This window comes from Canis lupus, chromosome 15 (genome assembly GCF_011100685.1).
Source record: "Canis lupus familiaris isolate Mischka breed German Shepherd chromosome 15, alternate assembly UU_Cfam_GSD_1.0, whole genome shotgun sequence".
Classification (NCBI taxonomy): domain Eukaryota; kingdom Metazoa; phylum Chordata; class Mammalia; order Carnivora; family Canidae; genus Canis; species Canis lupus.
Genome location: NC_049236.1, coordinates 10,184,132 through 10,199,615, shown reverse-complemented (window position 1 = coordinate 10,199,615; position 15,484 = coordinate 10,184,132). Strand labels below are relative to the sequence as shown.

Here is a 15,484-nt window from a genome sequence, read left to right as displayed (position 1 = left end):
CCTGTGGCTCAGCTATCCTGATCCAAATAAGAAAACTACTAGGCAGCCAATCAGCTGAAAAAGCCAAATAACTTCTGCATTCATCTCATAAAAATCTCTTATTTTGTAAGCAACTTCGAATTCATCACTTCTGCATTCTTGAGTTCCTGGTTTGCAAGTCGAAAGCCTTGCAGTGAACTCATCTTTATGCTTTGTTTTATTCAGTATGTGGAGTTTGGCTTTTGACACAGGGAATAATAGTGCATTTTGAAATTTTTTAATTCAACAGAATATCAAAGAATATAAAAGCTAAGGGCATTTTATTCTCCTAAAACTCCCCATAGATAGTTGAATTCCCCATAAATAGTTGAATAGCAGGAATTTCTAACGTGTCTTCTAAAGTCACATGAAATTAACCTCATTTTTTTCACACTTACTCTTCAAATATGTGAAGGAAACTGACTGTGTTCTAAAATGTGTTCCTCATTCGTACTTTTTCTCCTCTGAATCTGCCCCAATCTGTCTTGTATCTTTTAAAGTGCACCATTCCTAAACTGAATTCCACATTCAGGGAGGTTTTTTGTTGTTGTTGTTAACTAAAACAGAGTAGCAACATTACTATTCATTCTAAATACTATTAATGTAGATGACTATTGATATTTTATTTTATATTTTATTTTATTTTATTTTATTTTATTTTGTTAGTAGGCTCCATGCCTAGCAAGGAGCTCAATGTGGGGCTTGGACTCAGAACCCTGAGATAAAGACTTGAGCTGAGATCAAGAGCCAACCGCTTAACTGACTGAGCCACCTCGGCACCCCATATTTTTATTTATTTATTTACATAATCTCTATATCCAATGTAGGGTTGAACTTATGCCCCAGAGAACAAGAGTTGCATGCTCTACTAACTGAGCCAGCCAGGAGCTGACTTTTTAGATAGCAAAAACTTACAGACTTGCATCAAATTTATCATAAAATAAAGCCTCTAAGATTTTTTTCACATATATTCTGCAGCTTGCAACCGATTTACTTATGCAGTTGATTTTTGAACATAAATTTAAATTTAGCCTTATGAAATTGAATCTTACAGAAGATCAGTCTATCATTCCAGTCTATTGAGATCTTTTAAAATCCCAGTTATCTTTTTTTTTTTTTTTAGATTTTATTTATTTATGCACGAGAGACCGGCAGGGACACAGACAGAGGGAGAAGCAGGCTCCACGCAGGGAGCCCGACGTGGGACTCGATTCCGGGTCTCCAGGGTCACGCCCTGGGCTGAAGGCGGCGCTAAACCGCTGAGCCACCCGGGCTGCCCAAAATCCCAGTTATCTTAACAAATTAGCTATCACTTCTTGTTCTTCTCCACCGAAGTTGATTGGGACACTATCAATATTTATACATGATAGTCATTTAAATACCAAACATGAAAGAAACAAAGCTCTACTACTAACTTAAAAAATTATTTATTAAATGAACTGTTTACTTTATAACAGTTTGAGATGTATGTAAATATTACAAAGATAGTACAGAGACATATACCCCATATCCAGTTTTTCTATTATTAACATCTTACATTGTTAGTATGGTATATTGTCAAAATTAATGAAACAATATTTATATATTACTATTAAGTAAAGTCCATAGTTTATTCAGATTTACCCCGTTTTTCCCTAATAGTCCTTTACTGTTCCAGGATCTCATCTGGGATACCACATTTTATTTATTTATTTAAATTCAATTAGCTAACACACAGTACATCATTAGTTTCAGATGTAGTTTTCAATAATTTACCAGTTGCTTATAACACCTCTTGTCTCTTTAGACTACTCTTGGCTGTGATGGTTTTTCAGACTTTATTTTTTATGACCTTGACAGTTTTGAAGAATCCTTTTTTTTTTTTTTTTTTTTTCAAAATACAAGGATACAAGAATAAATTTTTGTGAAATTGACCTGGTGTTTTTCTCATGAGTAGAATGAAGTTACAGGTTTTGGGGAGGAAGACCACAGAGGTAAAATACCATTCTCCTCAAATCTTATCAATATGACTGCTTTCGATACTATCAATATGACTTATCATTGTTGATACTAGTCTTAGTCACCTGTCTTGAGATTGTTTGCCAGCATTCTCCACTATAAAATCACATTCTCCCTTTTAAAAAAAAATATTTTTCCATGATTTACCCTTTGAGAGAAAGTCAAAGAGTGTGCAGCTCACACTTGTGAAGCAGGGATTTCTGCTTCATCTCTTTAAAAGTAGATAATTTATGTAAGTTATTTGGAATCCTGCATGCGATACTTGTCTATTCTTTCTCATGTATTCATTTATTTAATCATTTAATTATATCAATATGGGCTTGTGGATATTTGTTTTAGACTTTGAGTTATAATTTGATACTATTTCATTTATTTTTTTTTGTTCAAATTGTTCCAGCTTTGGCTGTTGGGAGTCCTTTCAGATGGCTATGTCAGCCCTTCAACATACTCTCATCACTTGGGTGGGTGTTTGAGCACTTTCTTATTTTCTGGCACTACTTTTTTTTGTTTGTTTTTAAGAAGTCTCTGTACCCAATATAGAGCTCGAATTCATGATCCTGACATCAAGGGTTGCATACTCCACTGAATGACCCACCCAGTTGCCCCTCTGGCACTAGTTTCTTACTTTCTGGCTCATATTGTGTACTTGTTGCCCCAGTTATAGAGTTATCCATCTCTCTAAGGCTTATCAGTAGCTTTTTTTAAAAAAATATTTTATTTATTTATTCATGAGAGACACAGAGAGGAAGGGAGAGAGAGAGTGAGGCAGAGACACAGGCAGAGAGAGAAGCAGGCTCCATGCAGGGAGCCTGACATGGGACTCCATCCCGGGTCTCCAGGATCAGGCCCTGGGCTGAGGGTGGGGCTAAACTGCTAAGCCACCCGGGCTGCCCTTATCATTAACTTTTAATGACCAAATACTTCTTCAAGTTTAAAACGGACCTATAATTCTTACTCACTGAGTATTGTTTTTAATATAAATACACATTTTATTGCTGAATTATCAAGTCAACATGGCTATGTTATCCACTCACTGTTGTCACAAGCAATTAGGTCTAGAGAGTGTGTGAGCTGAAGTCCAGACACAACATATAATGGTTTCCTTATTCTAATAAAGGTCTATTAATACTTTCTAATGACATTATCCAAAGAAGAGAAGAGTTGATATGACTTATAAAACACAGGCTATATGCATGTATGACTGAAAAGGACTTATAGAACGAAGTATCACAACCTGAAAATAAGTCTAATTATGAAGCTGTTAAAAAAGCAAATAAAATCCTAGCATCCAGAAAAGAAGAGCAATATGCAGCAATTTGTAATTATCCCTCTTTATACCAGGTAGATACTTATTAGACTGATTTTGAGTCAATAATAAGTTACATAACCTCAGAAAGACAAAGCTTTTTAGAGAAAGCTTACAGAATACTCATGAAAAGGATGAAAGGGTAGGAAAATGGAAAAATTAATAGTTAAGATTAAGGAAAATTATATTACTCTAGAGAAAAGACAGATACAGTGTTATTTAACAGTGACACGTCTTTCAGTGCCTAGAAGAGATTTAGATATTACTGAAATAATTTAAAAAATCACCTGATACTGTATATTTATGTGGATAGCTGAGGATACCCTTTTGAGACTCCAACCCATAAATCTCTCAGAGATCAAATTTAGGATGGAATTAATTTAATCACTTGGAAGCTGAGTCCAAAAATAAAACAAATCTAAAACCAACTTATTGTTGGCATAATGTGCCCTTCTAATAATAGCTGAAGGCCTAAAAGACTTGCACATAGATAATTTTAGTCAGTTGTTTAATTTTCAGTTTCAGTATATGCTACATAGATATCTCGTATCTTGGAAAGTTTTAGTGCAAGAATATGTAGGTTTGTGGTAGTCATAGCCAATGCAAAAGACAAAATTATAAAATTGAAAATACTAAGAAAGAGGCAAAAGTATTATTATTTTGCAGATAAAACAATTGAATATGTAGATAATCTAAGAGAATCAACTGAAGACTTTTAGAAATGTGAAAATCTTTAGTAAGTAGTTGGTTACATAATATGCAAAAGTTGAAAGTTTTACTATATAAGATAAAAACATTATGATGACAACTACCATGAAAAAAATCTAAAGGATGTCTAGTTAAGAACTTGATAAGAAATATTCAAGACATATTGAAAAGCATAAACAAGATGGACATAAGGAAATAAATAGAAAAAATATAAGCATAGAAAAATGCTACTTCTCCCCTTATTAATTGATATACTTAATACATTCATCCCCTTATTAATTGATATACTTAATACATTCACAATCAAGATAAAAAATTTTTGGAACATAATGCCTTCAGAAATTCTTCTGAAAACATTAATATTGAGAGGTCTGTTTCCAGCAAATTGTTGGATTACACACTCTGAAGGGCTTTCCTACTACTGTATAATGACATCCTGGATAAAATACAACAAGTATATATTTTTTAAAGCTTTGCTGGCCATTCAATAAAGTAAAGGAAATTTCCAAGAGCCAAAATAAAGACAGTGATGTGAAAACAGAATTGTGAGGGGTTAGTAAATTCTGAAGTGGAGGTTTCACTGGAGTTAGATGCCAATACAAACACTTATATTGCGAGGCAGAATGTAGATCCTGCCTTGAAGTAAAAAAGCAGAATTCAAGATTCAGATAATTAACAGGAAGATAATAAAAAACACCTCATGAACAGGGCTGAAATTGTTCCATATTTATATCACAACTGCTTATTATTAGGAGCAAGCATAAATCTTCTTTGAAGGAAAGTAATCCCATTTAGACCTTCATGATTCTATATATTGAATTTAATAAATTATGTGAACTCCCCACAATACCAAACACACAAGGAAACAAGTTACCACGAGTAAAAGTCAGCAAAATGATAACAAATTTAGACCTCCAAAAATTTCATATATTAGAAGATCAGATAAAGAATACAAAAACTAAAATATAGAATGGTATTTTTAAATTATCAATAAACAAGAAATAAAATGATTAGGCAAACTTGAAAGTAAATAAAACTTTTAGAAATGAAAAGTAGAATAAGAGAAGTTTTAGGGGCAACTGGGTGGCTCAGTTGGTTAAGCATTTGCCTTTGGCTCAGGTCATGATCCTGCAGTCCTGGGATGGAGCGTATTGGGCTCTTTGCTCAGTGGGGAACTTGTTTCTCCCTCCCCCTCTGCTGCTCCCCTTGCTCTTCTCTCTCTCTCTCTCTCTCTCTCTAATAAATATGTAAAATCTTTAAGAAAAAAAGAAGTTTTAAAAAAATCTGTTTCTGAGTGAACAGATTAGCTACAGAAAAATATGGATAAGAGATGTAAAATAGAAAGGAAGATGGATATAAGACAATTTCCAATAATAAAGCACAAAAAGGTTAAAATAGAAAATAGGAAGAAGAATTTAAGAGCTAACATACCTCTAAGACAATTTCAAGAAAGAATATGGGAGATGGAGTATTCCAAGAGATTATAGCTTAGAATTTTCCAGAAATGATAAAATATACAGATATATTTTAATATAAAAATATAAAATTATAAAATATGCAGATAATAAATGTACAGATATATCAACAATAGTATTTACCATACAGGATAAGCAAAAACAAAGTAAAACCAAAAAACCCACTCCTAGATATATTGCTGACACATTTGAAAAACAACATAGATGAAAAAGATGAAAAAGATATATTCTAACAATAGCCAAAAAAAAAAAAAAAAAAGGACAGGTAAAAAGAAGACATCTTAGAAACAATCATGGAAGCATAAAAAAATGGAGTATCTTCAAAGTGCTTAGAAAAAAATAACCACCTAAAATTGTACAGCAAAATTATATTTCAATAATGATTTTTTAAGTGCTTTTAGAGTAACAAAATAGATGTGAAATTACTACCAAGAAACCTAAATTAAAAAAATCTTCTAAAGGATTAATTTTAGGAATAAAGAAAATGTTCCCAGCAGGTAGTCCACAATACATAAAGAAAAAGTGAATACATAAACATGTAGAGAAATCTAAACAAAAATGGCCTATTAACAATAATAACAAAAAAATACTTTGTGGTGTTAAAAATACAGAATTAAGAGGAAAGGACTTCTAGCTTGGGCAGAATGAAAATTTTGACAAATCCATTCACCTCAAAACAACTATAAACCTGGAAAAAATTGTTTAATTTTTTTTTCACGTTCTGGAAATAGACCAGAGGGAAGCAACGAATTGAAAAGTGTTGTGAAGAACCACTGAATAGTATCAGTACGTGGAGTTCTTGCCTAGGGCTGCTTGCATCCGCAGAATAACAGGGAAATATGATCCATATTCAAGAAAAGTGCGATCAACAGAAACTGAGTCTAGGTGGGTCATGATATTGGAGTTAGCATAAAATGACTTCAAAGCAGTTATTATAAATAAGTTCAAAGAATTAAAGGAAACCATGTTTAAAGGTTAAAGAAAACTATGATGAGAATGAATGAACAAATATGGCATATCAATATAAATAGAAATTATTAAAAGAAGCAAATTTTAGGGTTTATAGGCTTTATTTTACAAATGTGAAATGATTAGAATGAAAAATTCACAACTGCAATTTAAGTGCTAAGTTTTTGTTTTGTTTTTTTTTAAGGAATCAGTGGGGATGCCTGCGTGGCTCAGTGGTTTAGCGCCTGCCTTCATGCCCAGGGCGTGATCCTGGAGTCCCGGGTTCCAGTCCCACATCGGGCTCCCTGCATGGAGCCTGCTTCTTATTCTGCCTGTGTCTCTGCCTCTCTCTCTCTCTCTCTCTGTGTGTCTCTCATTAATAAATAAAATCTTTAAAAAAATAAAAGAATCAGTGAACTTGAAGCTAGATCAATAGAACTAATTTAAGAACACAAAGTAAAATTACTAAAGTGTTTTTTTTTTTTTTTTTTTTTTTTTTTAGGAACAGGGAAGAGAGGGCAGAAAAGTATTTGAAGAATAATGGCTGAAACCTTTGCAAATATGATTAAACAAAGAAAACATTAACTGAGATATCAAGAAGCTCAAAAATACAGTTAACTAGGAGAAAATCTTGAAAGTAGCAAGAGAAAAAAGATTATCAAGTGTAGAGAAACAACAACAATATGATTAACAGCTGACTTCTCAACAACAATGACCAGACAATAGGCAGTGGGATGATATATTCAAGGTGCTGGGAGAAAAAAATGTTATCACCGAAGAATTATATAATGAAAATTCAGGAAAAAAAAGGTATTTCCAGATTAAACAAGACTGAAAGAATTCAGTCAGGAAGTCCTTCAGGCTGAAAGGAAATGATATGAGACACTAACTTAAATCCACAGGAAGAAATGAAGTGTGCCAGAAATGGTAAATATATGGGTAAATATAAAAACCTGTATAAATATCTATAGTTCTTTTTTCATTTCTTAATTTAAGAGACAAGATTGTATGGAAGCAACAATCATAACATTATATTGTTGAATTTATAACATATACAGATAATGTATGACAATAGTAGTACCAAGGATGTAGCTATAATTTACTGGAATTGATCAGTATTGACCTTAAGTAGATAATCATGAATTAATATGCATATTGTAATTCCTAGAGCAAATATAAAAATAAGTACAAAATATTCAGTTAAAAAGATAACCAGAGGAATTAAAATGATATGCTAAATGTAGTTGTTTAAAACAAGAATGCAGTATAGAAAAAATATTACATTAGACATTTGGAAAACACATAGCAAAATAGCAGATGTAAATCTAACCATATCATAATTAATTAAATGTGAATGGATTAAAAACTACAATTAAAAGAGAGAGTTTAAGACAGTATAACAGGCAAGATTTAACTATATGCCATATACAAGAAATACACGTTAGATTTAAAGACACAAATAGATTTAAAGTAAAATTATCATTCAAAGAGTAACCATAAAAAAGTCAGAATGACTATGTTAATATCAGATAAAATATATTTTAAAGTGAAAAGACACATTTCATAACGTTTTTTTTTTAAGATTTTATTTATTCATGAGAGACACACAGAGAGATGCAGACACATAGGCAGAGGGAGAAGCAGGCTCCCTGGGATCATGACCTGAGCCAAAGGCAGACGCTCAACCACTGAGCCATCCATGTAACCCACATTTCATAATGTTAAAAAGCTTGATACATCAGGAACACGTAACAAGTAAAAATTTACACACATTTAACAACAGAGGCACAAAAAACATGAAGCACAATCTGACAGAATTAAAGAGAAAAATTGATAGTTCCACAGTTTGGGGTACAGATGTCAATACACCTTTCTCAATAATTGACAAAATAACCAGGCAAAAATTTAACAAGGAAAGAGAAAACTTGACTATTTACCAACTTGCCCTAAGGTATTTTTTGGACTAGTCCACCAAACAACAGCAGAATACACCTTATTTTAAAGAAATATAAACTATTTCCAGAATTGATCACATGCAAGGTTATATAGTCACATGAAAAAAGTCTCAGTAAATTCAAAAGGACAGACGTCATTAATCTATGGATTTAAAGTAGAAATCAACAACAGAAAGAAATTTGAGAAATCTTCAAATGTTTGCAAATTAAACAACATAACTTTAAATAAAAATCAAAAGAGAAATTAGAATACATTTTGAAAAGAATGAAAATTAAAACACAACATACCAAAACTTGTGAGACAAAATAAGTGTAGATTAAAAATATAGCTTTAAATGCATATATTAGAAAAGAGGAAAGGTTTTTAGCATATGTCTAAGCAATAACTATAACAAAACAAAAACCAACCAAAAAAAAAAAAAGCAAATCAAAAGCAAGCAAAACAAGGAAAGTAATAAATCAATGAGAGGAAATCAATGAAATAGAAAATAGAAAACAGGGGATCCCGGGGTGGCTCAGCGGTTTCGCGCCTGCCTTTGGCCCAGGGCGCGATCCTGGAGTCCCGGGATTGAGTCCCGTGTCGGGCTACTGGCATGGAGCCTGCTTCTCCCTCTGCTTGTGTCTCTGCCTCTCTCTCTCTATGTCAATCATAAATAAATAAAAATAAATCTTAAAAAAAAAAAAGAAAATAGAAAACAATTTCGAAAATCAATGAAACCAGAAGTTAATTCTTTAAGAAAATCAACAAAATTGCTAAACATCCATTTAAATCGACAAAGAAAAACAGAGAAGACTCAAATTACCAAAATCAGGAATGGAAAAAGGGATATAGTTACTATTGTCAATCCTATTGGAAAAAAGCAATTAAAGGGATTATTTTCAACAACTTTGCACCAATTAGGCACTTTAGATGACATTGACGAATTTCTAGAAAAACAAAAATTGCCAAAGTTGACTTAAAGTACTAGAAAATCTGAATATACATATAACAAGGAAATTAATTAAACTAGTAATAACAATTTATTTATTTATTTATTTATTTATTTTTATTGGTGTTCAATTTACTAACATACAGAATAACACCCAGTGCCCGTCACCCATTCACTCCCACCCCCCGCCCTCCTCCCCTTCTACCACCCCTAGTTCGTTTCCCAGAGTTAGCAGTCTTTACGTTCTGTCTCCCTTTCTGATATTTCCCACCCATTTCTTCTCCCTTCCCTTATTTTCCCTTTCACTATTATTTATATTCCCCAAATGAATGAAAACATATAATGTTTGTCCTTCTCCGACTGACTTACTTCACTCAGCATAATACCCTCCAGTTCCATCCACGTTGAAGCAAATGGTGGGTATTTGTCATTTCTAATAGCCGAGTAATATTCCATTGTATACATAAACCACATCTTCTTTATCCATTCATCTTTCTTTGGACACCGAGGCTCCTTCCACAGTTTGGCTATCGTGGACATTGCTGCTATAAACATCGGGGTGCAGGTGTCCCGGCGTTTCATTGCATTTGTATCTTTGGGGTAAATCCCCAACAGTGCAATTGCTGGGTCGTAGGGCAGGTATATTTTTAACTGTTTGAGGAACCTCCACACAGTTTTCCAGAGTGGCTGCACCAGTTCACATTCCCACCAACAGTGTAAGAGGGTTCCCTTTTCTCCGCATCCCCTCCAACATTTGTTGTTTCCTGCCTTGTTAATTTTCCCCATTCTCACTGGTGTGAGGTAGTATCTCATTGTAGTTTTCATTTGTATTTCCCTGATGGCAAGTGATGCAGAGCATTTTCTCATATGCATGTTGGCCATGTCTGTGTCTTCCTCTGTGAGATTTCTGTTCATGTCTTTTGCCCATTTCATGATTGGATTGTTTGTTTCTTTGGTGTTGAGTTTAATAAGTTCTTTATAGATCTTGGAAACTAGCCCTTTATCTGATATGTCATTTGCAAATATCTTCTCCCATTCTGTAGGTTGTCTTTGAGTTTTGTTGACTGTATCCTTTGCTGTGCAAAAGCTTCTTATCTTGATGAAGTCCCAATAGTTCATTTTTGCTTTTGTTTCTTTTGCCTTCGTGGATGTATCTTGCAAGAAGTTACTATGGCCGAGTTCAAAAAGGGTGTTGCCTGTGTTCTTCTCTAGGATTTTGATGGAATCTTGTCTCACATTTAGATCTTTCATCCATTTTGAGTTTATCTTTGTGTATGGTGAAAGAGAGTGGTCTAGTTTCATTCTTCTGCATGTGGATGTCCAATTTTCCCAGCACCATTTATTGAAGAGACTGTCTTTCTTCCAATGGATAGTCTTTCCTCCTTTATCGAATATTAGTTGCCCATAAAGTTCAGGGTCCACTTCTGGATTCTCTATTCTGTTCCACTGATCTATGTGTCTGTTTTTGTGCCAGTACCACACTGTCTTGATGACCACAGCTTTGTAGTACAACCTGAAATCTGGCATTGTGATGCCCCCAGATATGGTTTTCTTTTTTAAAATTCCCCTGGCTATTCGGGGTCTTTTCTGATTCCACACAAATCTTAAAATAATTTGTTCTAACTCTCTGAAGAAAGTCCATGGTATTTTGATAGGGATTGCATTAAACGTGTATATTGCCCTGGGTAACATTGACATTTTCACAATATTAATTCTGCCAATCCATGAGCATGGAATATTTTTCCATCTCTTTGTGTCTTCCTCAATTTCTTTCAGAAGTGTTCTATAGTTTTGAGGGTATAGATCCTTTACATCTTTGGTGAGGTTTATTCCTAGGTATCTTATGCTTTTGGGTGCAATTGTAAATGGGATTGACTCCTTAATTTCTCTTTCTTCAGTCTCATTGTTTGTGTATAGAAATGCCACTGACTTCTGGGCATTGATTTTGTATCCTGCCACGCTACCGAATTCCTGTATGAGTTCTAGCAATCTTGGGGTGGAGACTTTTGGGTTTTCTATGTAGAGTATCATGTCATCGGCGAAGAGGGAGAGTTTGACTTCTTCTTTGCCAATTTGAATGCCTTTAATGTCTTTTTGTTGTCTGATTGCTGAGGCTAGGACTTCCAGTACTATGTTGAATAGCAGTGGTGAGAGTGGACATCCCTGTCTTGTTCCTGATCTTAGGGGAAAGGCTCCCAGTGCTTCCCCATTGAGAATGATATTTGCTGTGGGCTTTTCATAGATGGCTTTTAAGATGTCGAGGAATGTTCCCTCTATCCCTACACTCTGAAGAGTTTTGATCAGGAATGGATGCTGTATTTTGTCAAATGCTTTCTCTGCATCCAATGAGAGGATCATATGGTTCTTGGTTTTCTCTTGCTGATATGATGAATCACATTGATTGTTTTACGGGTGTTGAACCAGCCTTGTGTCCCAGGGATAAATCCTACTTGGTCATGGTGAATAATTTTCTTAATGTACTGTTGGATCCTATTGGCCAGTATCTTGTTGAGAATTTTTGCATCCATGTTCATCAGGGATATTGGTCTGTAATTCTCCTTTTTGGCGGGGTCTTTGTCTGGCTTTGGAATTAAGGTGATGCTGGCTTCATAGAACGAATTTGGAAGTACTCCATCTCTTTCTATCTTTCCAAACAGCTTTAGGAGAATAGGTATGATTTCTTCTTTAAACGTTTGATTAAATTCTCCTGGGAAGCCATCTGGCCCTGGACTCTTGTGTCTTGGGAGGTTTTTGATGACTGCTTCAATTTCCTCCCTGGTTATTGGCCTGTTCAGGTTTTCTATTTCTTCCTGTTCCAGTTTTGGTAGTTTGTGGCTTTCCAGGAATGCGTCCATTTCTTCTAGATTGCCTAATTTATTGGCGTATAGCTGTTCATAATATGTTTTTAAAATCGTTTGTATTTCCTTGGTGTTGGTAGTGATCTCTCCTTTCTCATTCATGATTTTATTAATTTGAGTCTTCTCTCTCTTCTTTTTAATAAGGCTGGCTAATGGTTTATCTATCTTATTAATTCTTTCAAAGAACCAACTCCTGGTTCTGTTGATCTGTTCCACAGTTCTTCTGGTCTCGATTTCGTTGAGTTCTGCTCGAATCTTTATTAACTCCCTTCTTCTCTTGGGTGTAGGATCTATTTGCTGTTTTTTCTCTAGCTCCTTTATGTGTAAGGTTAGCTTTTGTATTTGAGTTCTTTCCAGTTTTTGAATGGATGCTTGTATTGCGATGTATTTCCCCCTTAGGACTGCTTTTGCTGCATCCCAAAGATTTTGAACGGTTGTATCTTCATTCTCATTAGTTTCCATGAATCTTTTTAATTCTTCCTTAATTTCCTGGTTGACCCTTTTATCTTTTAGCAGGATGGTCCTTAACCTCCATGTGTTTGAGGTCCTTCCAAACTTCTTGTTGTGATTTAGTTCTAATTTCAAGGCATTATGGTCCGAGAATATGCAGGGGACAATCCCAATCTTTTGGTATCGGTTCAGACCCGATTTGTGACCCAATATGTGGTCTATTCTGGAGAAAGTTCCATGTGCGCTTGAGAAGAATGTGTATTCAGTTGAGTTTGGATGTAAAGTTCTGTAGATATCTGTGAAATCCATCTGGTCCAGTGTATCATTTAAAGTTCTCGTTTCTTTGGGGATGTTGTGCTTAGAAGACCTATCGAGTATAGAAAGAGCTAGATTGAAGTCACCAAGTATAAGTGTATTATTATCTAAGTATTTCTTCACTTTGGTTAATAATTGATTTATATATTTGGCAGCTCCCACATTCGGAGCATATATATTGAGGATTGTTAAGTCCTCTTGTTGAATAGATCCTTTAAGTATGATATAGTGTCCCTCTTCATCTCTCACTACAGTCTTTGGGGTAAATTTTAGTTTATCTGATATAAGGATGGCTACCCCTGCTTTCTTTTGAGGACCATTCGAATGGTAAATGGTTCTCCAACCTTTTATTTTCAGGCTGTAGGTGTCCTTCTGTCTAAAATGAGTCTCTTGTAGACAGCAAATAGATGGGTCCTGCTTTTTTATCCAGTCTGAAACCCTGCGCCTTTTGATGGGGTCATTAAGCCCGTTCACATTCAGAGTTACTATTGAGAGATATGAGTTTAGTGTCATCATGATATCTATTCAGTCTTTGTTTTTGTGGACTGTTCCACTGGACTTCTTCTTAAAGGGGAATTTTAAGAGTCCCCCTTAAAATTTCTTGCAGAGCTGGTTTGGAGGTCACATATTCTTTCAGTTGCTGCCTGTCTTGGAAGCTCTTTATCTCTCCTTCCATTTTGAATGAGAGCCTTGCTGGATAAAGTATTCTTGGTTGCATGTTCTTCTCATTTAGGACCCTGAATATATCCTGCCAGCCCTTTCTGGCCTGCCAGGTCTCTGTGGAGAGGTCTGCTGTTACCCTAATACTCCTCCCCATAAAAGTCAGGGATTTCTTGTCTCTTGCTGCTTTAAGGATCTTCTCTTTATCTTTGGAATTTGTAAGCTTCACAATTAAATGTCGAGGTGTTGAACGGTTTTTATTGATTTTAGGGGGGGATCTCTCTATTTCCTGGATCTGAATGCCTGTTTCCCTTCCCAGATTAGGAAAGTTTTCAGCTAGAATTTGTTCAAATACATAATCTGGCCCTCTGTCCCTTTCGGCGCCCTCGGGAACCCCAATTAAACGTAGGTTTTTCTTCCTCAGGCTGTCGTTTATTTCCCTTAATCTATCTTCATGGTCTTTTAATTGTTTGTCTCTTTTTTCCTCAGTTTCCCTCTTTGCTATCAACTTGTCTTCTAGGTCACTCACTCGTTCTTCCACCTCGTTAACCCTCGTCGTTAGGACTTCTAGTTTGGATTGCATCTCATTCAATTGATTTTTAATTTCTGCCTGATTAGCTCTAAATTCTGCAGTCATGAAGTCTCTTGAGTCCTTTATACTTTTTTCTAGAGCCACCAGTAGCTGTATAATAGTGCTTCTGAATTGGCTTTCTGACATTGAATTGTAATCCAGATTTTGTAACTCTGTGGGAGAGAGGACTGTTTCTGATTCTTTCTTTTGAGGTGATGTTTTCCTTCTAGTCATTTTGCTCAGTGCAGAGTGGCCAAAAGCAAGTTGTATTGGGAAAAAGAGAAAAAGAGAGGAGAGAAAGAAGGAAAGAAAAGAGAAAGAGAAAAAAAAGGGAAGAAAAAGAAAAAAAAAAACGAAAAAAAAAAAAAAAAGAAGAAAAAGAGAAAGAAAAAGAAAGGAGAAAAAAAGGGGGTGGGGGAAGGAAACAAATCAAAAAGCAAAACAAAACAAAAACAAAAACAAAAACAAACAAAAAAAGAACCACCGGGGAGTATCTTCTGATTCTGTGTACTTTAAGTCCCTTGGCTTCTCCTGGAAGTTGTCCGTCTAGCTGGTGTTCTGGGGGAGGGGCCTGCTGTGCTGATTTTCAGGTGTTAGCAGTTGGGGGAGCTGCTGTGCCCCTGCCTGGTGCAGGGCTCAGTGGGGGTTGTTTACCCCGTGAGGCCGCAGGAGGAACAGCCCCAGTGGCGGGGCAGCTCTGGAAACCTGGATTCAGCCCCCGCAGGAACTCCGTCTGCAGGGCCTGGAGGCTCCGGGGCGGGGCCGCTGATCTGCTCAGCTGGGGCAGGAGCGTCCTCGCTGTCCTGGGCCCTCCCGGCCTCTGCCTGTCCCGGGGGAGGCGGGATCCTGGGCTGTGTCCCGGCGCCCTGTGCTCCGGAGCCTGCGCTGGTGGATTCGCGCTCCCGGGCCGCAGCCCCCTCCGCGGAGCCGCCGCCCAAGTCCCTCCGAGCTGCTCCTGGAACCGCGCAGCCCCCTCCGCACGGAGCCTCTTCCTCTGCCCGAGCCACTCCGAGCTGCTCCCGGGGCCGCGCAGCCCCCTCCGCGGAGCCGCCGCCCGAGCCCCTTCAGCTGCTCCGGGTCCCGCCGGGTCCCGCCGTGCGCGCTGCAGCCCTTAGGGAGCTCGGCGCACTCTCCTGGCGCGCAGTTGCTGTTACTGTCCCAGGGAACCCGAGGGCATCCTCGCCCTCCTGGTTCCTGCTCCAACCCCCTGCGAGCCCCTTTCCGCACGGGAAGGTCGGTGCAGCTCCTGCGTCTCCGGGACGGGGCTCTCCTGTCCTGGGGACACTCGCCCCG

General features: G+C 36.6%; 1 long non-coding RNA gene across 1 annotated transcript in view; it reads left to right on the top strand.

Annotated features, from left to right (window-relative positions):
- Positions 1–6,708, top strand: part of LOC119869374 — a 66,079-nt gene extending 59,371 nt beyond the window's left edge. Inside the window, exons 3-4 of the long non-coding RNA XR_005370234.1 lie at positions 2,414–2,477; positions 6,659–6,708. This is a non-coding gene — a long non-coding RNA (uncharacterized LOC119869374). The remainder of the gene's footprint in view (positions 1–2,413; positions 2,478–6,658) is intronic.
- Positions 6,709–15,484: the final 8,776 nt, after the last annotated feature.